The 26,420-nt window shown below is 41.9% G+C and overlaps 1 long non-coding RNA gene across 1 annotated transcript; it reads left to right on the forward strand.

The window, feature by feature from the left end:
• The first annotated feature begins 10,348 nt into the window (after nucleotides 1-10,348).
• LOC120439174 lies at nucleotides 10,349-22,771 on the forward strand. Its single transcript, XR_005612441.1, has 4 exons — nucleotides 10,349-10,358; nucleotides 14,158-14,160; nucleotides 22,230-22,234; nucleotides 22,564-22,771. It is a non-coding gene; the product is annotated as an uncharacterized LOC120439174 (long non-coding RNA).
• Nucleotides 22,772-26,420: the final 3,649 nt, after the last annotated feature.

Raw genomic sequence — 26,420 nt, forward strand, 5'->3', positions numbered from 1 at the left:
TTATATATGATACATCTATATATACACTATCAAAGATACTTGTCTTTGAGTGAAGATTAAATGTGATAGGAAATATAATAACTGCAACTTGAATCTGTACTGAAGCTCAGTATTTGACAGAGTTCAAGCTCACTGCTGTAATAAATATTAATTAATATAATAATAAATATAATATTCCATATTATATATACATTACCAAAGCGTAATGCTGCTTGTTTCATAAATGACATTAGCTAATTGTTATTTACTAGCTAATCTTAAAATGACTTTTTAGTACAGAAATGAAGCCCAACAATCATGTTGTTATAGTCCTGTGGTCTCAGCTTCAGATACTCGACAAATCAAAACATCTCATAAAAAAAACCCCAAAATAACAAAACATTTTTTTTCCCTTCATTTCTGTCAAACAATGCTGTATGAAATGTTTCCAGCGGTCAGTATAATGGTTCCTAGGCAACCTGAGCAGTGCAACGAAGGCGAGACCTTCCCATTTCACAAGCCTCGCACTTACGGCCTTCCTGGTCTTCGAGGACACAGCCCATGTAGACTGCCAAGGGCGTGTCCTCCAAGTCTGTGGACCCTTAATTGGGATACAGCCAAAGAGTTCATGTCACTAACAGCTCACCTCTCTGCAGCAGACACAGGCTGGACTTTAAAATCAACGGCATCATCTTTAGACGAGTCACTCTCGAAGGACACAGAGTTGGGTTCAGGTTCATGTTTGCCTTTAATTCCTCGTTTCTTCCTGTGAATAATGATAGACCAGTGATATGAGTGCTGAGCTGTGCTTTGACATAATAATAATAATAATAATAATGCATTGGATTTATATAGCGCTTTTCAAGGCACCCAAAACGCTTTACAATGACATTATTCATTCACGCTCACATTCATACACTGGTGGAGGCAAGCTACGGTTGTAGCCACAGCTGCCCTGGGGCAGACTGACAGAAGCGAGGCTGCCATATCGCGCAAACATGTATTAATTGCATGTTTGCACTGCAGTTTATATCCAACAACATCAAGCAGTTAAATCAAAGAGTTCATGTTACTAACAGCTCACCTCTCTGCAGCAGACACAGGCTGGACTTTAAAATTAATGAGACCACCTCTAGACCGGTCACTCTTACAGGACACAGAGCTGGGTGGAGGTCCAGGTGGGTTCCTGTGAACAGTGATGGAGCAGTGATGTGAGTGCTGAGCTGTGACATGGAGAAGAGTCATGGACAGTTAGAGATGGTCATCTCACCTCTGAGCTTTGGTCTGGCTCTCATGTTCCCCACACAGAGTGCTTTTAGAGGAGGGACTCCTCTCTCTCTGTCCTCACACTGATCCATGCTGCTCAATTCAGCTCACACACACTTTCTACCTGCAGAGGAAACACAAATCATTCATGTGCACATCGACTGAGAGCTGCAGAGGTCGTGTCTGATGTGTTGGACTAACATCCATCTGAGACACAGCTTTCATCAGTTCACTACAAAAAGTGTCAAAGAGCTGGGTCAAACATGAGAGCAGCTTTATGTCAGTAACAAGCTGCCCGGTGTTCCAGGCGATGGGGTGGGAATGAAATTAAAAAAAAAAATTGAGCATGACACAGGTTAACTGGTTTTAATGTTAACTGGTTAGATCTGTTTACATGTTTACATTTGCCAATTCGTCAGTTTGTCTGAATAGATTATGTCACAACTTGATCAGGTTAAAGACCTCACAAAAAAAATTGTGGTCAATGGTCTCCTGAATGACTGCTATCCTGTTGCTCTGAAGTGCCTTTAGAGGCTGGTCAAAAGTTACATTTCTACAGATGTGCGATTGAGAGCTTGCTGACGAGCTGCATTACAGTTTGGTACGGAAGTTGCTCTGCCAGCAGCCGTAAATGAGTACAGAGGGTGGTGAAGGCAGCAGAGCACATCACTGGCACGAGGCTTCCTGCCATTCAGGACATTTATCTTCAGCGATGCCTCCGTAAAGCACACAGCATCATCAAGGACCACAGCCACCCAGTCCATCAGCTGTTCTCCTTGTTACCATCTGGCAGACGTTACAGGAGTCTGTCTGCTCGAACTACAAGACTTAAACACAGTTTCTAACATCAAGCCATACGACACCTCAACCACAACACTTAAACACACACAACACCTCACAGGATCCACACAGAAGCTGTCTTACAGTTGACCGGGTTCAAACCTGTGAGTGTCTGTGACATTAATCACAAGTTGACCTTTTCCTTCTGACACAACTGAGTCCCGAGTTTACCTGCAAACATGGTGTTAACTCTGTTAGCTGTTTAACACCTGCTACTGATTCAGAAAATACACCCAGGTTACTTGGTGACCTGTGGCCAATCAGTTCATTCAGCAACCAGTGCCAGGTGTTATAGAGAATATAGAAAGTCTGTCAGTGTTGTGTGAGTTTATCTTTAACCTGTTAGGCCCTCATGAGTTTTCTGAGCTTTCTCTCTGCAATTTCAAACTCTGTGTAAACGATTGTCATGGTGCTGGGTCGTTGACCAGCGTTTTGTGTTTAGTATGATTATTGTCTTCTGTTCTAGTTTATTCTTATTCTGAGTTCGTGTTGTTGATTTCCAGTTTTACTTTTCAGGTCTTGTCTCATGTTAGTGTATTCTGCTTTACTCCCTTGTCTTGTCTAGCCTAATGCGTCCCAGCTGTTCCTCGTTTCTGTCAGTTAGTTCTTGTTGTCGTGTCGTTAACGTCGGTTTGCTGTGTGTTTCCTTGTAAGTTCATATCCTTAGATTTCCCAGTTTAGTTTGGTGTTGTTCTGTATTCCTCGCAAGCATGCATTAAAGCAGAGTTTTTCAGTTCACGTTTTGCCTCTGAGTCCTGCATTTTGGGTCCAATTCCTGCCTGCCACACAGCACATCATGACAACGATATTGGTATCAAAATAAAGGTAACACTTTTGAGCTTTCACCAGAGGTGTAAATATTGCTGCACATGTTACTATGCTAAAATTACTGATACTGGAACACAGAAACAAATATGTAGATTTTATCCTCACCTAATGTATATATTTAGCAAATATGCTTTTTAAAAATATGATCTAGTTTACATTTTATTACACAAATTCAGCAACCAACATATAAACATTATATGTGCACAGATTTATTTTTCTAAAGTGAAACAGTGAAAAATTACAGCACTGTTAATACATAAATATGCAGGCGTTGTACAAAAAGTTCAATTTTGGCACACATTAGACACCAGATATGAGTTGATTTTTTTTTTTTTAGGTGAGCATCCCTCAAAATTTACACCCATCCTTTGCCCTTGGGACCCAAACGGGTCCCCTGACAACAGGTGATATAGCAATATCATATATGAATTAATTTTTCGCTTTTTTATTTTCACATCAGATCTTTTAAACAACTTCAGACCTAACCACAGATATAAAGTTTTTCATTATTTTTTAAATATTTTTTTTAGGTTTTTATGGCTTTATTGTCATAAAGACCCCTGTGTTTTTTTTGGGGGGGGGGGGACCCATAATATGCAATATTTTCAAAAAACTAGTTGCAAATGGAAATATTTGGCATGAGGTTATTACAGCCTTGGATAGGTAAATAATTCATAACAACATTGATTTGGATGCATTATTGTTTTTGGAACAATGAAAATTTATTGCAAAAACAAACTGAACTAAGCTAAACAAACAAAACAACAAACTGAACAAAGATGTTATTTACATCTTATAACATGAACCACAAAGCATTTTGCAATGGACTTTGCAGACCGGGGCACCACATTTGCAGCAGCTCGTTCGGGTTCTTCTGCACTGTTTACATGATGTGCACTGGTTCCGCATCATGGAACGCTCCTCTTCCTCCTCCTGCTGCCCCTGCTGCTGCTCTTTGCCCTGGGCCTGTAAGACCAGGCTGGCTGCAAATGGTGTTCTAGGCAGGCGTGTTATCTTCATCATGGTCGGGGTGATAAGGGCTCTGCCAACCTGCTCTATGAACAGACGCCGCCTGTAGCGCTTTCCTCTGTTCCACTCTGGGTCCACAGCGGTGAAGAGGATGAAAGCATTGTGTCTGTGAAGGTTCTCAGTCATCCAGGTCATCGTAGTCAAAGGAGTTTGCAAAGAAAAGCGTCTGGACTTCTTTAAGTTGCTTGAAGACGTTTCACCTCTCATCCGAGAAGCTTCTTCAGTTCTAAAGTCAAATGGCCGAGAGTCCCAGATTTAAACCCAGTGGGAGTATCCCCCCCAATGAGGGACAAAGGACCCCCTGGTGATCCTCTAATCACATGCGCCAAGGTGTGAAAGCGGGTGTGGGACCTAATCAGCCTAATCAGCCACTTCACAAGCGCATGGCACAACATAGAAGAGCCACCTCCACAGGACAAGACTCAGCAGTCCACCTGCATCTTAAGGATAAAGGTCACTCTTTTGAGGATGCCAATGTTCACATATTGGACAGAGAGGACAGATGGTTTGAAAGAGGAGTGAAAGAGGCCATCTATGTCCACTGTGAGCGACCATCTTTGAACAGAGGCGGTGGTTTACGACACCAACTGTCTGCCATCTATAATCCAGTTTTGAGTTCCCTCCCCAGACGCCTTAATGCCCACTCACATCCTGGGCCATCTGACCTCAGGAATTCACATGACAAGGTGGGGCCAGGTTTCACAATGGGCTCACCCGAAACCCTGGCTGATTAGGTCCCACACCCGCTTTCACACCTTGGCGCATGTGATTAGAGGATCACCAGGGGGTCCTTTGTCCCTCATTGGGGGGGATACTCCCACTGGGTTTAAATCTGGGACTCTCGGCCATTTGACTTTAGAACTGAAGAAGCTTCTCGGATGAGAGGTGAAACGTCTTCAAGCAACTTAACACTAGAAGTCCCAGAGAAGAGCCATTTGGCTGGTAGGCTTTTAGCTAATATCCTTAATCACCTGTGAACAGCTGCTTTTGTTATGTAAATACGGTGGGGCCATGCTGAACGACTTGGAGTGGTTAGTTTCCTAAGCCATAAGGAAACTTGTGTTTCAGTTTGCCTTCTTAGGGAGAAATCAACACACATGGGTGTATTTCCTTTGTTGCTGAGATTTATTGATAAAACAGTACAAAAAACAAAAATAAAAAAACAACCATTTGTACACATATTTACAAATAATAATAAAAAGTGAGTGAGTGAGTACATTTCAACATTTTCAGCAATCACTCACAATCCTGGCACTGCCATGGTATCTGTAGTCTGCATTTACCACATGTGTATCTGTAGCAGTGAACACATCGCACAGTGGCATGATTGTTCTTGCATTTGTGTTTGACCTGACACGTGGCTCTTTTTCCAGGGCTAGGTGTGGAGGGTTGTGTCCGAAGCAACTGTTCTTTTCTTGCCTTCTTCCCAGCCATATGAGAGTTAGCCAACTCTCTTGCAAGCTCCACCAGGAAGTCCACCCGTCTTTCCTGCGTCCCGTTGCATGCTTGATACAGCACATGTGCATTCAGTGCTGCCATGTCAATCATGTTATAGAACACGGCAACTGGCCAGCGCCGTGTTCCTCTGCGGACCGTGTACTCCCGCACCATCTGGTCCATCACATCCACGCCACACTTTGTGGTGTTGTAAAGGGTGACAGTGTTTGGCTTCCTTTTGGTGGTGTTATCAGTCTGAACCACGCTGTGCATGCTATTAAGAATATAGACTGTCTTCTTCCATTTGGCCGCATACGCCGTCAGCGTGGCAGCAGAGGTTGAAAATACCTAAGAAATAAGATAAATTGTTATTTCCATAGCACTTTTACACACAATGAAACACATAAACATAGAACCACAAAAGACCTGCAGCCTACCTGAGTGGTGAATTCATTGCGATTTGTGTAACTAGCGGATTGAGGAATTTCCCGGCGAATCTTGTTGACTGTGCCGAGGATGGTGGTTTTCAGTCTAAGAAGTTTTTGCGCAAGTGAAAGCGATGTGAAGAAATTGTCCGTGGTAACATTTCTGCCCTTGTCTAGGAATGGTTCCATCAGCCTCATCACTACATTTTCAGACAGTCTCTCCCCACTGGGACGATTGGGGTCCTTGCCAAGATATAGGAGGACATTGCAAATGTACTTGGATTTTAGGTCGCAGGCCACCCAAAACTTGATCCCAAACCTGTCAGGTTTACTTGCAATATACTGCAGGAAACAGCACCTGCAAAGCTCCTCGGTGCCTGGCAAATATTCCTCCCCTTCTTCGCTGTCAGAAATATCTCCACTGCTTGTGGTATCTTTTTCACTTTCTGAAGAGTGCAAACTGCAGCAACAGCCTCCTCTAAACTGAATGTACGCTTCATGGTGTCTGTGCAGAAATGACCACTAAGACCAGGCTGCAAAGTATTCTCATAGACTTCAAAGGTGCACCTGCATAAATATACCATGCATCCAATAAGAGAGAGGAGGCTCTCTCTTGATCAAGAAAAAACATAAACACAGCCCCTTTCGCCTTTGAAAATCTCTCTCCCTCTCTCTCTCTCTCACACACACACACACAATACCATTTTATGGTGGTTAGATGATTTATTCTCATGCATTTTGCAAGGTAAGATAACCATGTCCTGCATTCAAAACCACTGAAAATGTCTATGGTGGTGCTGTGCCTAATATTGTGCTAATTTGATTCAAAACCTATTTTTCCTTTATTTTGAAGGCAGAGGCTTAGATCCATTAGGTATTCATGAGAAAAGCATTATCACATGTCCCGATTACAGTATATCGAAAATATGTGATTATAATGGGAGTCAATGGGGCCCAAAATGGTACGAGGGTAACAGGAGGTACTACATATGTGAATCTCCTTTACTATACACCACACCATAGAGGGGATCAGTGAATTTTAAAAATAATCCTAAAACACACATCCTGGCCAAGTTTCATGCAACTAGTCTTTAAAATGACTGATATATTGAGAATCAAAAATCAAAAGGGACCCAAACAGGTCCCATTTTTCACAAAGGTCACACGAGGGTTTTAAAGAGCAGAAATTATTTAATCTTATTAACAGGCCTACAAATGCTTGTTTTTGAATATTTAAGAATTAACCACACATTTACAGGCAACGTGGCCTGTCTCCTGTGCGCATGGAGTGTTTACCCCTCTGGCCATCTGAGGGGCTGTAACTTTGGCTTCTTTTGGCCAATTTGCATGAGTGACACCTCTATTTAATTGTTTGAGCCAATTAAATCATAGTAATAATATCATGTTCACGTCACTTCAACCAATCAGAAGTTGCAAAGCCAAAGCTCACGTGGGCCCATATTCATGACATGTGGCGTCTGTCTAGTCGTGTGTCTGTATTTGGGCCTAAAATTGCGGTTGTTGACAGAAATGGCTCTGATGTAGTGATGGGATTTCCGGCTCTTTTTAGAGAGCCGGCTCTTTCGGCTCGGCTCACTAAAAAGAGCCGGCTCTTTCGGCTCCGAACGGGCTCTTCAGGTTGTTTTGTTACTTTAATTAATTTATTATTACAATAATATAAAATTATGCACAAAAGGAATTACTAATGTAAAAAAGTGGTTTTATTTATATATGTTTATATATAAATATATACAGTGGCCCCTAGAGACACATACAAACTCCAAAAAGCACGTACAAACTCTAAAACGCTTTTCTAGCGTTAACTGAACTTCTAAAACGGAGCTACCCAGATCACTTAAATTACACAGTTGAAAGCATATGTATATTGTTTGTGTATTTATACACAAGCACTCATATATATTCAAATAATAATAATAAAAAAAATTCATTTACCTCTTACTACCATACACGTCGTTGGTACTTGCTGGCTTGTGTAGCCTCTAGGTAACAAAAGCTCAACACTGCGCCTAGCATTCTGGAGCACGTCTGTTGTCTTTCGTACATGTTTTGGAGTTTTTACGTGCTTCTGAGGCTACATCCACACGTACATGGGTATTTTTGAAAGCAGAGATTTTCCGTTTTCCTTTTAAAAAATAATCCCGTCCACATGTAAATGCAGAAATGAAGGAAAACGCTACTAGGAGCATGCCAAAGCAACAGGTGGCGATATATTCCTAAACATGTAGAAATGTTGGCCAACCAGAAGTCTAGAAGCCTCGGTGGGAAATAGTAAACAAAGATGGGGCATAGAAGCAGAACCAAGTCGTATGTGTGGAGGGACAGTAACTGTGTGTATATGTAAGCATTTAAACGCTGTAGAGAGTACAATTAACAGTAACAGTATTGTAGAAATTCATTTCACCGAAACAATAACTTGGCGCACAGTGTGACGTCAAAAAAGGCGCACATCTTTGAAGCTGCGTTTTCTCCGTTTTCCTCATCCACGCGTAAATGCAAAAACAGAGTTTTAGAAAATATCCACCCTGACAGGCAATTTTTAGAAATCTCCATTTTCAAAAATACTCGAGTACGTGTGGATGTAGCCTGAGTTTTTATGTGTTTTGGAGTTTTACGTGATTCTGAGTTTTTACGTGTTTTGGAGTATGTACGTGCTGCAGGGTTTGTACGTGTTTTGAAGTTTGTACGTGCTGCTTTGTCTCTAGGGGCCACCGTAAATATACTTTTATTTAGTCACTCCACATAAAATAAATAATAATAATAAGTAATAAATAAATATAATACAAGAACCAACTAGTCACTGTTCAACTTTTAACTATTTAAATTTTCAGCTTTTTCTTTTAAACAAATTTAAAATGAAACAACACAAAACACTGCAAACCACAGCACAATTAAATATAAATTAAAATATGAAAAAGAAGATGCATATTCTCTGTCATGGGCCTGCATGAATAAACTTTCTGAATCTTTTATCATCTGCAACTGAAAATAGTTGTGGATGATTACTATACAGTGCTACTGCAACTGTAACTACCGCCCCTCCCCCCTCTACCCAGCGCAAAGCACAAGACTCGCGTGCGGAGTGAAGCGGAAAAAAAAGTGTGAGAGAGAGAGAGAGAGGGTGAGAGAAAGAGAAAAAGCCCCACAGCTCGCGATAAGGAGCCGGCTCGCGTCGTTCACTTCAAAGATCAGGCTCTAAGAGCCATTTCGTTCGCGAACGACCCATCACTACTCTGATGTGGCTAGTTCGCTGTGGTAACTGCTGATAATCATGAGGCTATCAGCTACTGGTGAGAATAACAGAGAAAATCGGGACAGACAATTTCTGTTCTAGCACATTTCTGTCATGGCTTGTTTTTGTTGTGTTTGGATGTTGGATGTCTGAACCTCAGCTAAAATCTGATTCTAGCTGAGGTTCAGAGGTTTTTGTGGATACCACACATGTCAGAACTTATATTATGACCCCATGTTATAAATGATTAAACACAATCACCTCACTTTTGCCCCTATTTTGGGGGGGCATGCGTGTTTAAGAAATAAGCTCAGTGAGAATTCATCCAGAGAATAAAAGTTGTTTCAGTGATTCAGAGACAAACTGGTGACTCCACGACAACCATCTCAGAAATAAACCTCTTCTTTGTTTCTCAGTTTGATACAATGAAATTAATAAAAATGCAACATCTGGAACATGGAGACAAATGTAAACAAATGTAAACCAGTCAACATGAAAACCAGGTAACCACCAGGACCAAGCTGAATGCTTACAGAGTTCATACTCGAACTACTAGCTGCTCTGCTAGCTAAGCTAACTCTTGTTAAAGGTCAAAGTAAATAAAATGAGGTGATGCTGCTGGGAGTTAGGTCACAGACTAGCAGCATTTAGTTACTCAGCATATATTTAATCTGTATTATCTGCTCCTCTCACCTCTGTTTACCTGTGACAACAAGAACATTTAGCCAACAGTTTACTAGCTTTGGTGAAATTATGAACAGGCAACAGCATGGTCAACTATACTGTCCTTTAATGCTGGAGCAGCAGGAACACCAGTTGATAATGGATTGCATTTATATAGCGCTTTTTGAGACCCTCAAAGCACTTTACAATTCCACTATTCATTCACACACTGGTGGAGGCAAGCTACAGTTGCAGACTGAGAGAAGCAAGGCTGCCATATCGCGCCATCGGCCCCTCTGGCCATCACCAGTAGGCAGTAGGTGAAGTGTCTTGCCCAAGGACACAACGCCCAACGAACCGGCAACTTTTCCGGTTACCAGATGAGCTTCCCAACCCTCTGAACCCTCGTTCAGTTAATCTGAAATCTCGTTTTCTCGCTAAAACAAAGTGACAGCAGACTGAGTCAAAGACAGAAACCTTATATACACACCAAATATTCACCGGCGTCACTTCCTGATCCAGGATTCAAAGACGATCTGCAGAGTTATTCCATTACTCTGAACTATGAGGCAGCAGCTTTGTGCTGGAGACGATCATCTGACACTAAGATCAGGAAAGTGAAGTGAAACTTAGAGCAGGAAGTGAGGCATTTGTGGGGAAACTGGGATTAAACAAAAGCAGAAATCGAGTCTGGACTTTAGAAACATGTAGAAATGTTTGTTGGAGGCTTTCAATTCAATTCCATTTTATTTATATAGCGCCAAATCACAACAAAAGTCGCCTCAAGGTGCTTTATATTGTACAGTATATCGTATAATAATACATACAGAGAAAAACCCAACAATCATATGACCCCCCTATGAGCAAGCACTCTGGCGACAGTGGGAAGGAAAAACTCCCTTTTAACAGGGCTTTCTGCTCTGCTACTAAGCGCAGCATTCAATTATGTTTCTATTGTAGTTTCTATTGTAGTGACACTTTAAACTGGTTCCGCTGCAGATCAAAGAAACACTCAGTGTGTTAGTGGACATTGTTTTTAGCTGAGCTGTGTCCTTAATCAAATCTGAAGTGAACATTTTGCTGCAGAGCAGGAAGCCCCTTCATGGCAAATTCATGTTACACTTTATCAGCTCCATGTTTCTTCTTCTACTTGTTTTAACTGGAAACTTTGACTTCCTGTCTCACTACAGTGAATAACTGCTCTTCTTTAATGATTTGTTTGGAGCTAATTTTACACATTCATTTAGATATAATCAGTCCAAACTTGTCTCATCGTTATTCTATAAATATAAATGTACCACTGACTCTATAAATTCTCTGTTTGCAGAAAATGAGCCGAAGAACAAACTAAGAGCATGAGGGTAAAATTCAAACTGAGCCAAATAGCACCTTCCTGTTCCAACATGACTTTGCACCAGTGAAGAAAGTCCATAGAGACATGGAGGAAAGAGTTTGGTGTGGAAGAACACCTTTGGTATGAATTAGAGTGGAGACTGTGAGCCAGTCCTCCTCATCCAACGTCAGTGTTTGAGCTCACAATTGCTCTTCTGGAATAATGTTAAGAAATTTCCATAAACGCTCCAAGTCTTGTGGAAATCCTTTCTAGAGGGGTTGAAGCTGTTACAGCTGCAAAGGGTGGGCAGACATCACATTAAGATGGACTAAGAACAGTATGTCATTAAAGTTCATTTGTGTGTGTCATAAAAGATAAGACCATCTCAAACTCATCTTAAAATGTTAAAAATAGAAAAAAAAAGATGTTCATAGCTTTAAAAAAACAGGTTTTGCGCTCACTGACCTATTTAAATGTAATTAAGGCTTAATAAAGCTTATATTAACAAACTAACTTATAATGGTTGTGAAAAAGCCAGCGGCAGCTGATCGTTATATTCTAGGAGGTACATGAGAGCAACAAATGACACTGTACAAACAACAACCAGCTGATGTCATCAAAAATGTTTCAAGAGTATCTGTAAAACAAAATCTACCAGTGACTACAAACAAAAACCTGTAAGTCCAACAAACTTTACCCTGTTTTCATATTATTGTTGTTGTTAATTATTTCAAAGCTGTATAACCAGGATTTGTAAACTACAGGAGTCGACTTTTACCCTGAGGAAACCTAGAGACAACAGCAGCATGCTTGCCTCTTTGAGTGGTTGTACATCATGTTGTCTGAGCATTGCTGACTAAATTGACTGTTAGTAAAACCTGAGTGACATAGAATTTTGAACTAGTCTGGTTCACTGTGGTTAGTGTTCATGTAAAACTTCCACTGATTGCTTTTTGTTTTTTTGCTGATACCCACATATTTCTCAAGAGGGAAAGAAAAAAACAGGAAACAGTGTTTTTACCACAGGCCTGATCAGCTGATCATGACTGCAGCATGAACACAAACTCCATTATTTTGATGTTTTCAGTTTAGTTGACAAGTGAATTTAAAGATCAGTGCTTTCAGCAGAGCAACATGATTCAACTCATTAACTCTAAGTGTCAACACACAACAATGGAACCATGACGTGATGCTGCAGATCTTTCAGTTTCAGAGTTATTGTAAGACAACAAATATATGCATGTAATCAATCATGTGAGAGCAGCTCATCAAAGGGATGTTTCCTGCTGGCATTAAGTGGGAGGAAATGTTGGTGTGAAACAGGAAGCACAGCAGAGAGAAAGCAGGCAAATGGAGTCAGAGGACAGACTCCATCATGATTCTCAGCATTAGGCTGCTCTCAGACTCACAGGAGATCTCTGGTTTGTGGTGGGTCAGTTCCCCATCTGGAAGTGCTGATCTCTGTCCTCTGTCTGTCTAACTGTGTTGTTTTACTCAACCTGCAGTCACTGCTCATCCAGCCACTAGGTGTCCTCAGACTCTCGTCCTGCTCTCAGTCACCTGGCTCCCACAGCGCCCTCACCTGTTTTCACTTCCCTGCTTTTCCTCAAAGGATTTAAAGCTGCCATCTTGTTCTTCTTTCTTCTTGATGTTCAACAATTTCTTCTGGTTTTCAAATCTTCTGGGATCCTCAGGCTGGGAATTCCAGTCATGATGTGTGGAGCACAAAGGCTGGATCACCTTTAGTGACTAAACGAGTCCTTGGGAGCACTAACGAGGCCACGCCAGAAGGTCTGAGGCAGTGAGCGGCTCAAGGAGTCAGCATCTCTGATGCAGGCAGTAGCCTGACCATGGAGGGCTTTAAAGATACGTCCTTATTTGGATATCAATGAAAAATCCTCATCGACACAAAGCAGCAGATATCAGAAGCATCAAATGAATGCTGCAGTGTTTGATGTCAAAGCTTATATAGAAGTAGCTCGAGGGACTCTTTGGTCCAAATGTTTGGGAGCAGAAACTCTCAGCTTTGCCCCCAGTGTTAGTGACGTGTCACCTGCTGCTAAATGAAAACCACACATTTATGTCTGTGATTCAAAGGCAGCTTTGCCTTGCTGCTGTGCTCCTGGATGATGCACATGTGGATTTGAATGCTTTTCAAAGTAACGTATTGCTAAGTTTGGATCACAGTTCAGTCACTAGTCTGAGAAATTCTTGTTGTGGCCAAGTGTGACAGTTTCATCATCACCTTGTAAAGAGGGAACTTCGTCTGACACATTTTCACACCTTTGAAGTGAAAATGATGCTTTGAAGGAAACACAGAATGGATTTGCCTCCACAAAAGAAACAACAGTCAGAAACGACCACGTTAAAAGAAGATGGTGTGAGTCCGATTTGATTTTCCAGTCAACGCTGAGAGACCTTGACCAGGAAGTCAGAGGTCAGCTGATGCTACAAGCACGAAATGAACCAGGGAAGGTTTGCTCTACTGAGTCTAAAAAGAAAATATCCTGGTACTTATTTTATTTGCTGTTATTTATATTCATTATGGCCATTATAATGATGAGCCTTTGATATTAACAAGCACGTTTTATTGTCACAGAGGGAAATGTTGTATTTTATGCATCACTTCCTCACAGTAAAGATATTTGTACCGATTCTGTAGGTAAACTGTTGATGGGACAATAAACAAATTTCACTTTGCAAAATGTTCTGCAGGGAGATTGTGGTTGCTTCTTAGACTACCATGACCTGGATGACTGAGAACCTACGCAGACACGTTCTGAAGGAAGGGCTCCACACTTACTTTACTGATTTCACTCTGCTTATTTCCAACCAAAGTTTGGTTTAATGTGTCTCTGTTGACAACACAAAGCATTTTTTTTTCACTATTTATAAAACGTAGAAGTCTTAAAATATAACTGCAGTGCTTGGTGTAAATTCAATGATTCAAGCCACAGTTGGTTGTCATCTTCATTGAAAAATAAATATGAATAAACAATAATAATATACAATATAATATAATAAATAATAAAATATCATGTGATGTTGGTGTTTGTATTTTCTGTAAATGTCTTTTTTAATGTAAATTCTTTGTTCCAGACAGACAGGGAGTCACTATCAGGCTGTCCAAGCAAACCCACGGCTGTAACAGGAGACTGAAGAAGATTGTAACAGAGTCCAACAGTCTGCAGTGGCCACCACAGTCCACCGTCTTCACATCACAGGGACAATTTCAACATGACTGTGACATCTCCTTGCCCTTGTACTCATGCCTTAATGAACAAGTAGGTAGAGTTCAAATGTGGGTTTTCAGTGAGTTTATAAGTACAGTTTACTGTTACTGCTGCTGTTTGTGTTTTGTCAGGTTTGTTTCATGAATATTTTTCAGATAGAAGAAGGTGATATTCCAACAGCTGAAAAGGAGAGCCGTCGATGTCTTACATTTGAAGAGCAGAGCAGCTGAAGAAAAGCTGTGACTCCAACGCGAAATGGACTCTGTGATTCATCACCTCCACCAGCAACACACTGACCTGCATTCATCCATAGATGACACTCAGGACCCTGGTTCCACAGCTGTTCTTGTTCACATCTGCATCCAGTTAGAGAGGAAACGGGATAATGCAGTGATGATGTTCCAGCGTCATGTTGTTGCTCCTCCTCCACATGCTTACCTGCCACAGTTTAACTCCGCCTCTCAGACAGTCATGTCACCTGATCTGCAAGTTTTGTTGTATGATGACATCATCTTGATGTTGACGAGGAGAAAAACTAGTTTTGTCCTGCAGATGGTGACAGAGAGCTGACACTTGATGCTGCTCTACTCAACTTACTTTAGCCCGGGTTGGACTCTATGGCTGTGTAGCAATTCAGGGTCTGCACGCTTGAAGTATGCACACTACGCGTACTACGTACGGTGCGTACTATAAGTACAGGAAGTGCGGAAGTGAGAGGCTTGTGAAATGGGACGGTCTAGCCTCCGTCGTGCTGCTCAGGTTGCCTAGCAACCATGATACTAACCGCTAGAAACTTTACATACAGCAGAAATGAAGGAGAAAAATGTTTTGTTGGTCATTCATTTTTGTCATGACATCACCTTGATTAGTTGAGTATCTGAGGCTGAGACCACGGGACTGTAAAACATGATAGTTGGGCTTCATTTCTGTACTGAACAGTCATTTTAAGATTAGTTAGTAAATAACAATTAGCTAATGTTGTTCATGAGACTAAAATCATCTCACTGTGGTAATGTAAATATTATATAGCCAATATTACATGTATTTGTAACAAAGCGAAGGTGATTTTTGCACAGTGTTATTAAAGGAGGGAAACCTTCCTCAAAATGGACAGAGCAGTGGAGCAGCCAAGGGAATGCAAACGAATTAAAAACTGTATGACTAAAATATAATTTATTATATTTAAACAGTTAAAAGTGTAAAATGAATTAAAACAACCCTGGCCAGGGAACAACACAATAGAAATCAATAAAACACAACATTAACAATCCAGTGGCGTCCGCCACAGTATAAAAGTCACTAAAAATTTACAATCCAGGCAAGCGGTGCAGAAGGGGGAAACCCGGCGGCGTCCTCGCCTTCCTGTCCGTGTTCTCCTCTCCAGCGTGCTATAAAAAAAGGAGGGCCACGAAGCGTGCACCGGACCACGCTTGATATTTGGGGAATTCGACGGCGCATTTGGAGTATGCATTTGAAGTACACTTTGAATTGGGACAGCCGTCGTCGCGTGGCGGTGACGTATTCGCACTTGAAATGCGTACTTCAAGCGTGCATACCCTGAATTGGGACACAGCCTATATGAGCAGCTTCACTCTGGTTTCACTGTTAAACACACTTGTTTGATTTCACTTGGAAAAGCTGAAAAATAAATATTTTATTGCAAAATTATTTGTTGGTACATTTTTTTGAGGGTCAAATATCTTGTTTGATTTGAGGAATGAACTGTTAAGGTGGAAACAATGAATCAGGATAAAATACTTTAAATCAGTGCAGATGTATAATGTAATGTAACATGTTGATAATGGTTGTAGTGGGCTTGTAATGTAAATGTGATTAAATGTGACATTAATGGTGACGCTGCATAAACCTGATCAAACAGTTCTATTAGTGGGTCTGTGTGATCAGCATCAGTGGGTTAAGGTGAGGCCTTGACTAGTAGAACGTCATGTTGGTGTCTGACAACACATGAGCCAACATCAGACTCCGAGCGCTACGATGCTAAAGATCAGAAGATCCAGTGTGACATCATCGTTACCTGGCAACAGCAGCCCTCATCTGACTTTATTGGAGGATATCTACACCAGCAACACTGTTTAGTTTGATATGACGGATTAACAACATGCTGTGATATCCAGTTCATCTGTAATAGATACTGGATCTAATCAGTCAGCAGATATTTGATCAGCTTATTTATAACTATACTAGAAACAAACACAACTGTGTTGGTGATTCATGCAAACTTGCATATCAGCCTTTGAAGGTTTTGTAGTATTGAGAACAAAGAGGTTGTGTTAGGGCTGAAAAGCCCGACTTGTTCTCCTCTGCAGGTCATCAAATGCACCACAGAAGTTTGTATTTGCACAGCCTGTATATGTTTGATGGCTTTATTATTCTCTGTTCAAAGACAATAAATGTGCAAAATGTCTCATGTAGTATCAGCTTCATTTAAAATGACTGCAAACATTTAGAGAACATGTGCTGCTGTTTGTCCTACATTTCAACACTGAATGAACCCTGAAAACGTGATGGCAGGTGGCTGATTGGAGTCCACATGAAATATCGGCTGTATGAAGACTGGAAAATATAGATGATACAAACATGCAGCCAAACATTTGTGGACATGGATAAACTCTCTGATCCAAAAAGCAGGAAGTGACACAGCTAGAAAATGAAAGTGTGTAACAGCTGAAGTCAAATGTAATGCAGAGTTGAATCTGCACTTGGATCCATGTGTGAAAGGTCCACATGTAGGGATCACATGAGTCCTGATGTTTGTCAGTGCAGCTTGATAACTCCATCTACTGTGGGCTACATATACTGGGCTGGTAGCTCCATAGTGTTGCAAAGAAACTAGTCAATGTGCAAAGTTTAAAATCAGAGGCTCTTCTAACACAGGAGCCATGTTGAGTTTAGATCACAGCGACCACCGGCAGTCTGAAATGGAATGAAGCCCATTGACAGCCAGCAGGTCTAAACAGGAACGCAGCCATTTGTATGCGTGGCAATGATGTGGCTGCAGCTGACACAGGATTGGTTCAAACTAAACATCATTTCACAGAGTTCACAAATAAACTCACGTTTTTATCTTTGAAGATCATCATAAAGATGAATTGATGGTCCAGCAGACAACAGCAGGAGGAGGAAGATGTTAATAGATTAGAAAGAATTGTACACTGTGAATCAATGCAAGTCTTTCTAGATAGACAGATCTTTAATAATCCCTCAGGTAGGTTCCTCTGGGACAGTCACAGATAGAGACTCCAATTCTGACGTCCTTTGAAAGTTTTCATCACTCGTCATGTACACAGATGTTAATTCTACATATTCCTAGTACTGAACTCTAAATCAATATGAAGAAAATGCTCCTACTAATCTGCATATATGTTGATATCAAATCCTTTTCCAGCACATGGATAAATCTCTATAAATCTTTCAGTCTGATCAGAATGGGCACAGTGTTGTTATTGCAGCACTCCCTGATGTTTGAAAAGCTAAATGTCCATTTTAAAGTGCTCGTGTGTAGGATTGTGTTTCCTTCCTTTGTGCAGTTCTTACAGTAAACATGTTTGAATGTTTCCTGTTCCCCTGATGCTTCTTCCTGTTGGATAAAGTTGGTTTGAATAACATGTTCTTATAGGTTTCAATGAACTTCAAACTGTGATCCACTTACAAAACTGTCTCATTTTATTGGAACGATCCACATTTGCATCCATTCACGGTACATTTGACATCTGAACACGTTTGTACACATGATGAAAGGACAGATGGTGTTTGTGTGTCCTTCTTAAACTTAGTGTGAATGTTTCATCATGTAGAACTACTTAGAACAAAGTCTTTGGGAACATTTGGAGAACACGTTTAGGAAAGTAACATCCTGGTAGAACATTTTCTTAAAGCAAAGCAGAGCTGCAACATGACTGTGAGGATTCACAATAATAAAGTCACAATACTTTATTATTATGAAGACTAAAGTGCACCTAATGCTGCCAATGAATACACATGTTCTTTGTGAAAGCATGAGCACAGCTGACATGCACCACACTGACCCCACTTGCCCCATTTCTTCATCCACTTCTTGCTCTTGTGCTTGAAATGAGGCATGAGCGCAGCAAAGTCAGAGGCTCTAAAATCCACAAAAGGGGGCTTGTTAGATCAGGATATTGATGTGATCCATAGAAAACATGGATAATACACCACTTTATTTGAAGACATCTGTAGCACTGCCTCAGGATGTTTCCACAGACTCCTCTGTGCACCTAAAGAAAAGGTCAAAGGTCAGCAGCACATGTAGTTGGGACAATTCTTCATTTACAAACAACAGTCGCACAAACTACACAATTATTTTCCTCCAATTAGGACTTTTCACTTGCAGAAATGGTCCTGTGTGATTTCTAGGCTGTGATATAAAAACTAGTTCCTAATGGCAGCGATTCACTCAGTAAACATGTGTTTCCTTCACCAACCTCACACACAGATCCAATAAGATCAGGAAGTGGGCAGTATAGTACAATATGTGTTATTTTGTACTGTGCTGCCCAAACTAAAGATCTGCTGAAGTGTTGGAAATGATTCAGATGTTTATTTTGGACGATACAGCAGAAGATCAGACATGAAAGTGGAGATAACACAGAAGACCTGCAGCAAAGGGTCAGAGGTCAGACTGGGCCACGTGATTCAACAATGAGCCAATGATCATCAAGTAGTGACTAAGCAGAGCCCTGACGTTCTGACATTTATCACACAGTTAGAACAAATGTCTGCTGATGACTTCATCTCATGAAATGACTGATAGATGTCAATTCATTGATCAGCTGAGCTGCTGATCTTCATCGTGCACAGAAACATTCAGCTTGTTTCAATCAGTAAATAACTCCCACTACTCTCAGTTTGAACTGTTCCCACTCAAAATGCTGTCAGAACAATGATCATTGTAGAACTTCACAAACATCACGTGTTGTTTTCCACATGTAAGATCAGCAAACATACAGAAACTTCCTGTTGCCACACACGGCCTCTAAAATCTCTTCCACGCTTTCTGTCTGAAGTCCACTCTCTGTGTCGGATCCACAGGAAACAACAAGATCTTATTAACATGGTTTTCAATGTGTCTCCTTCCAAAAGTCCAACCAATGAACAAATGTGTATATTTGTGGAGGCCGAACAAAAGCATGACACATTTGTCTGTTTCTATAAACTGGTGTCAAACACAAATATGAAGAGTTTCATTGACAGACTCCAAAATGCCCCCGCAGTGAATCACAGGGAAATCCTACAGTGTGCAGAGAATCTTAATGGCTCCAACATCAACACATCCACAATGTTGGATCCAGTTCTACCTCACAGAGTTACTAAGACACACCCTCTGCCAGCATTACAACAGCTCCACCTGCTTCACCTGCCTCACCTGCCTCCTCAGCCTCTGTACACCTGAAGAGAAAAGAAAGGCTCCAAAAGCTCAAATCTACAAAGAATTCATGAAGTTTCATCCAACAAGAACATGTTTGCCTTCCACAGTGTGCTGTTAGACACCACTGTACCTCTGCCATTTCAAAAGAGCAGCTTGGGAACATTTTGGCTCCAAACACTTTGTGTTTAAGTTCCTAATCTTTGTTTTCTTTGTGAACAACATCTGGAGCTTTTTGACTCATAGAAACATCATTTTGTTCTTTAGATGACAGCAGATTGGGACTGAATAATCAATCACTATCAAACCAATAAAGATGCTGATTTTACAGGAACTTTGTTGGAGAAGCTGTAAAGACATGAAACTGGTGGAGATCCCAAACCAGTTGATAGTGCTGATTATTCCAAATAAAGCTGTTTTCCATTTGAGATGAGATGACTTTCTGTCCTGATATATAATAAAGATGTTAGTTGTTTTTGAGCCCCTGTATTAAAAGTAGATCCAGTTTAAAGTCAGCTTGAGTTTGATGTCTTTATGTCAAAGCTGCTCATGATGTTGAGCTGCTGATGGAATAAAAACAGGTAAAAATCTGCCTCAATATAAAAGCATGTAGTCCAGACTTAAATGGAGCCTATTGTTAGCTGAGGTCCACACACAGTGTTTGACAGTGTAAACTGTGTGAAAGGGCTGCTGGTGGAGCTCACTAGGATGAGCAGGTGACCATGTGCCACGAGGTGGAGAGCAGCTGGCCTGGCTTTGATTCGGACCACGCCCCCTTTCTCTCTCCCTCTGCTTTGCTGTCACTTATCTTCACTGCTCTGTCCAATAAAGCTGAAAAAGGCCCCAAATCAAAGAAATCTGCTGCAGCCTCTGAAATGTCTTCTGTTTCCTTCCCGACGGCTTTTTCACCGTCAGCCCATCAGACAGTCCAGCAGCATTTATGATGATGTCATGATGTTGAAGAGACTGCTATGGTGGCCTCCCATGACCCCCAGCCTCATCTACACTGAGATGCAGACATTTGAAAACAACTGAATAATAGTCCAACACAACAGTCTGTGTACAGACACACACTGAGCTTTCATAGAGTCAAAGGAGTCAATCAAACACAGTAGGCACAGTTCTTTGTGTTACTCATATACGCGGGAGACCCGACTCGAGCCAAGTGTCGTTCCACCCACTTGACCTCCGTCAGACTCTCAGCCAGGTTCCCTGTAACACTCCTTTTATTGTGGTTACATGAATATGCATAGGTTTATTAACATATGACGTCTTACATAGGTATACATGTGAACAAAGAGTACCTTGCCTGTGCGTTGTGTAGGTATGTGTGTGTATCTGTGTGTGTATGTGTGTGTCAAGATGTGAACCTGTGAAGACTCCCCAAAGCTGGTGCCAGGAATCTAGCGGTCCATCTAAACAAAAGGCTCTTACACTCAAACAGATATACGTGTGTTTGCCATACCATAGCAAGGTCAGCGAGAGAAGATACGACCTCTCTTATGACCCTAGGAGGTGTGTGATCTATGCCAGAACACTCTGGAGAGGAGTGAACGCACTCCCTTCATCATGCTACACAGAGTTGTTACAGCCTGAGACATTCTTTCAATATGCAATCAGCTATAAAATATAAATCCAAAATGTAAATTTCAAATATCTGCTTGGTTTATCAAGACATGGCATTTTTGCAAAAGTGTGCCGACGTTTTCGGAGACGTCTGTTACCCACCTGCTCGATAGCAAGCCGAGGGGTTCAATGGTAACTCAAGCCGGCGAGAGCATCAGACTCCCGGCTTCATCGTTTTCAGACCCCCGCTCTTTCACTACTCAGGTTAAACATGATATATAAGTCACTCGGATAACTTAAAAATGTAATTGTTTGGCTTTTTTTGGTGTTTTATTTGTTCCGGAGTAAATCGGTTTGGCTGAGATCAAAGTTATTAGATTATTAGATTAAATAAAACTTTATTAATCCATCGGGTGGGTTCCTCCGGGATTTTCACACAGCTGAATAAACGACAAACAGAAAACTGATTAAACCAAAGTGTGAGACGGTCGAGAATTTACGCCTGTGTCCTGTTATATTTTAGATAGCAAGGAGCAGACGGCCGAGTTTATTAAACTCCACCGAGACAGCGGTGACGCAAATCTGAAGGCTAGAACGTTCCATTGCACAGCCTCGCACTTCCGGCCTTCTCGGTCTTCGAAGGATGCAGCCGAAATTTTGGAACACAGCTAATGAGTGAGGACAGGTCACATGATCACAGGAACTCACCTGCCCGTGCAGCTATGAATGTATGAACCTGGTTTTATTCCTGGCTCTGATCCTTGTTCTTGTTACAGCTGATCGGTCACAGATCAGAGAACCGAACAGTCTGTTTGTAGGATATTGATCAGCTTTCAAAGCTGGGATAGACTCCAGCATCAAACCCACGGACCCATGTGAGTGTCCTCAGGAACAGGAACAATGAAGATGTTCCTCTGATGGAGGTTCATTGAACTTGATGGGTCACAGAGGAGGAGGAGCTGGTGATGAAGAGCAGCCTGTGTGTATATACAGGATAAAGTATTTAGTGTGTATTCAGATGAAGATGCAGCTTTGCTTTGGCCTTCCTCTGCTAACAGCTAACTAGCAGAGGAAGTTAGCTGTTAGAACTTCAGCTGCAGAACTTCAGCCAGAAGTCTAACATTAGAAGTTTATAATGATGATGATCCAGAGCGTGTTTCTGCTGTTCTGATGGATCTCCATGGAGCATCTTGACTCTGTGTCACATGTTAGCTTCATGTGGGTCAAAGGTCAAAGCTGCTGACTGTCAGGAAGCTTCAGACAAACATGATGAAACACCCCCTCTGACCTCAAAGATGCAGTCAGAGCAGGATGGAGGCCCTGAGGCCACACCCACACTTCCTGTCAGTCCCTGTGATTGGCAGCTGCCTCCATCAGTATCATACATATCCATATAATCACCCTGAGGTCACTGATGTTGGTGCTGTATGAACCACATTAAATGTTTTTACCAAGATGCCTCCGTGTCTCTCTGTCACATACACATTTAATCATTAATCACATATATATTTAATAATTTCCTTACACCGTTCTTCTCTTTCAGATTTGTTGTTACAGGTTACACAGCAGCTTGTGTTGTTGTTAAAATCATCTGAACACTTCTGTAAAAATCACTTCATTTTCACACAATACTAAACATCCCTACTTCGCTCTGACGTTTGTTAGTTTTATTATTTCTGCAAACTGATGGAGGGAAAACAGTCACGTGACCTGCAGGGAGCCAATGGGTGACGTTTGTTTTGTCAGTCACTGATCACTCTGAGCAGCCTTCACTGTGACAGAGTACACATGTGTGCAGTCATTACTAAGTACTTCTTTTTGTTGGTTTTCCCACTGACAGGAAAATGTAAAGACAGGCAGACGGAGAACAGCTGCCTCAGAGTGCATCTCATACACCCGGACTTCAGTGGAGAAACACCACCCTCCAGTAAAGTGGAGTCACCACTCTTCAGTCTCTGCAGACTACGTCACAATCGAAAAGCCTAATAGAATAGAATGTCATTGTAATCAGTACAAGGACAGTAAAGTTGTCAGTCACGCTGGTTAGAAAACCATAAACATGTCAGTAATAAAACAGAGAAACACACTCTGCTGTTGTGTTGCATCCACCTGCACAAACACACTCATGTTGGTACTTTGTGTTCACTGCTGTTGGGTCAAAGCTGTGTTTGGATCAGGATGTCCTGGTCTGATGGATCTGCCTGTTCAAACAGTGAATGGCCCTGGTGTGAAGTGTCCTTCATCATGTTCTGAGGGAGCTGTGGAGTTCTTCCAGTGTGGGCAGAGGGAAGCTATCAATTTTCATCTTAATGTTTTCCTCTGAGCCGCGCTGAAGCAGTGAGTCAGTATGCTCTCTATAGAGCACCAGTAAAGGGACACCAGCAGCTGATCCCTGAGCAGCTTTTCGAAGCATTTATTGTTACAGGGGAGGGTGGTGGCCAGTAGTTGATGAAGCTGGAAATATGGGATAGTGGAGGACTTCAGGCAGTGTGGGACAGACTCCATTCAGCTGGTCTGTGCAGTCCTTCCACACCTGGCCTGGGACACCGTCAGGACCAGCAGCCTTCCTCAGGTGGACGGGCCGCAGTGACCTCATGTGGTGTGAAGGCGGAACTTGCGAGGTGAGTGGGGTGTGGTGCAGCACAGTAACTGTGATAGAGAAATACCATCTCAGTGATTCCAGCAGACGTCACATGAGGTCATAGAGTCAGTTTACATCACTGATTAAAAACCTCAGCTGTGAAAATTATGACCAGGTTTGCATTTTTAAACCCCCCAAAATATGACTATCCAGAGTTGGGACCAGGAAGCAGAGTCTTACACGCCTCTCTGCAGCTTCTCTCCTCCTGTTACCCCCCCAAAAACCCATCTCCTTTGAGACTGTGTCAGCTCCCAAACAGCTCCCACTTTAATCACACTCTAGATCTTGGAGCTACCTGAGCGCTACCCCAACAGAGGTCGATTATCTTGTTAATAATTTTGCCTCCTCACTACGTACAACTCTGGATAATGTAGCCTGGTAAGCTAATCCCCCTGTAATACCTCACACCTCCACCTCACACCTCCAGCTAGCACCTCCAAAATTTCAAGACTAACGAGTCATTGTAAGAAGTGTTTGGAAACTAAAAATCAAGAATGAGAGATACTACTTGTCTGAGATATGGACATCCTGGGGTGCGCTCCTAACGCAGGGGGAATAATTCTGTCGGGGAGACCTACCTTGCCACAACATCCGCAATCCTTTCATCGACTTGAAAATAAAAATAAAAACACACACTGTTTCTCTGAACAATGTAAAATACATTTGCTTCATGTGCCATTTCCTGAGCAGCTACAACACTAGCACATGTTGTTTGCAGACTTTTTTAATTGGTTTTTGCTCAGATGATCATTCTGCATCAGTTCTGAAACTGCTTTTTTCTTTCATCTCCCTCTGGATATTTTTCAGCAAAGGCTGTGTGTTTATTCTTGGAGCATTGACGACTTTCCTCAGAGGAAATGAGTCTGCACAGGCATCAGTATATTTCTATTTCCTTCAGATATTTTTCTTATATATTTTGTATTTTAATGTTACAAGATCATAATAATCTTCACATTTCAAACTACAAATAAAAAAACCTACAACAAATAAAAATATGATAAAGTTAAATGATTATTTATTTTCCAAAGCCACAGGGAGCCACAGAGTTGCAGGTTGGCAAGCCCTGGCTTCATGCATCCAAAGGGCATAAAGCTGGTGTCACAAAGAAACTTGTGGACTTTGAGTCAAGTATAATAAGAAAAGGCCACCATATATATGTATATAAGATAAGATAAGATAAGATAAGATAAGATAAGATAACCTTTATTAGTCCCACACGTGGGAAATTTGTTTTGTCACAGCAGGAAGTGGACAGTGCAAAAGTTATATAGCAAAAATTAGAATACAAAAAGAATGAATGAATGAATGAATAAATAAGTAAATAAATAAATAAATAAACAGTGAAACCCATCCAAGGGTGCATGGCCTCTTGTGCCTACTTATATCACGTGTGACAAACTGCCTCAATGTTATGCTTCCTGCAGGATTTTCACACAGATCTCATGAGACAAAACAAAAGTCTTGTTCATGTGTGATAGATCACTGGTAGTCCTCTCATCCATTTCAATGACCTGCTGCAGAACCAGTGTGGAGCATCTGCTGCAGAATTACTTGTTACTCACTGCTCAGAGTAGTGGGGTAGATTTGGTAGAGGTTGGTTCATACGTGGTGTCTGTGAATGCAGCATAAACAGGTCGGAAGGTTTCAAAGTGTGCAGCGTAGCTGTTGTAGTTAGTTAGTTAGTTAGTGTGGGTTTGGGTTTAAGGGGTGCTTGATTGGACTCCTTCTTCAGCCTGGTGGCTCCCTTCACCTCTGGTGTCCACCATTTGGTTCGGGGATTAATACCACGACAGGCACCAACCACCTTGTGGCCACAGCTCAATGCAGCAGCTTCGGCAATGGAGATGCTGAACATGGTCCAGTCGGACTCAATGTCGCCAGTCTCCCTCGGAATGCTGTTGAAGCTCTGCCGGAGGTGTGCGTTGAAGATCTCACGGACTGGGGCTTCTGCTAGATGTTCCCAGCACACCCTCACTACGCGTTTAGGTGCACTGGGTCTGTCCAGCGTCCTCCCCCGCCACCTGATCCAACTCACGACCAGGTGGTGATCAGTTGAGAGCTCAGCCCCTCTCTTTAACCGAGTGTCCAGAACATATGGTCGCAGGTCTGGTGATACGATTACAAAATCGATCATCAACCTGCGGCCTAGAGCATCCTGGTGCCACATGCACTTATGGACACTCTTATGTTCGAACAAGGTGTTCGTTATGGCCAAACTGTGATTTGCACAGAAGTCCAATAACAAAACACTGCTCGGGTTCAGATCAGGGAGGCCGTTCCTCCCAATCACGCCCCTCCAGGTCTCGCTGTTGTTACACACGTGAGCATTGAAGTCTCCCAGTACGACAACAGAGTCTCCAGGTGGAGCACCTTCCAGCACCCCACCCAGGGACTCTAAGAAGGGTGGGTACTCTGAACTGCCACTCGGCACATAAGCGCAGATGATAGTCAGGACCCGTTCCGTGACCCTAAGGCGCAGGGAACAAACCCTCTCATACACCGGGAAGAACCCCAACGTACCGGCAG

The sequence above is a fragment of the Oreochromis aureus genome, linkage group 3 (genome assembly GCF_013358895.1).
Source record: "Oreochromis aureus strain Israel breed Guangdong linkage group 3, ZZ_aureus, whole genome shotgun sequence".
In the NCBI taxonomy this organism is placed as follows: domain Eukaryota; kingdom Metazoa; phylum Chordata; class Actinopteri; order Cichliformes; family Cichlidae; genus Oreochromis; species Oreochromis aureus.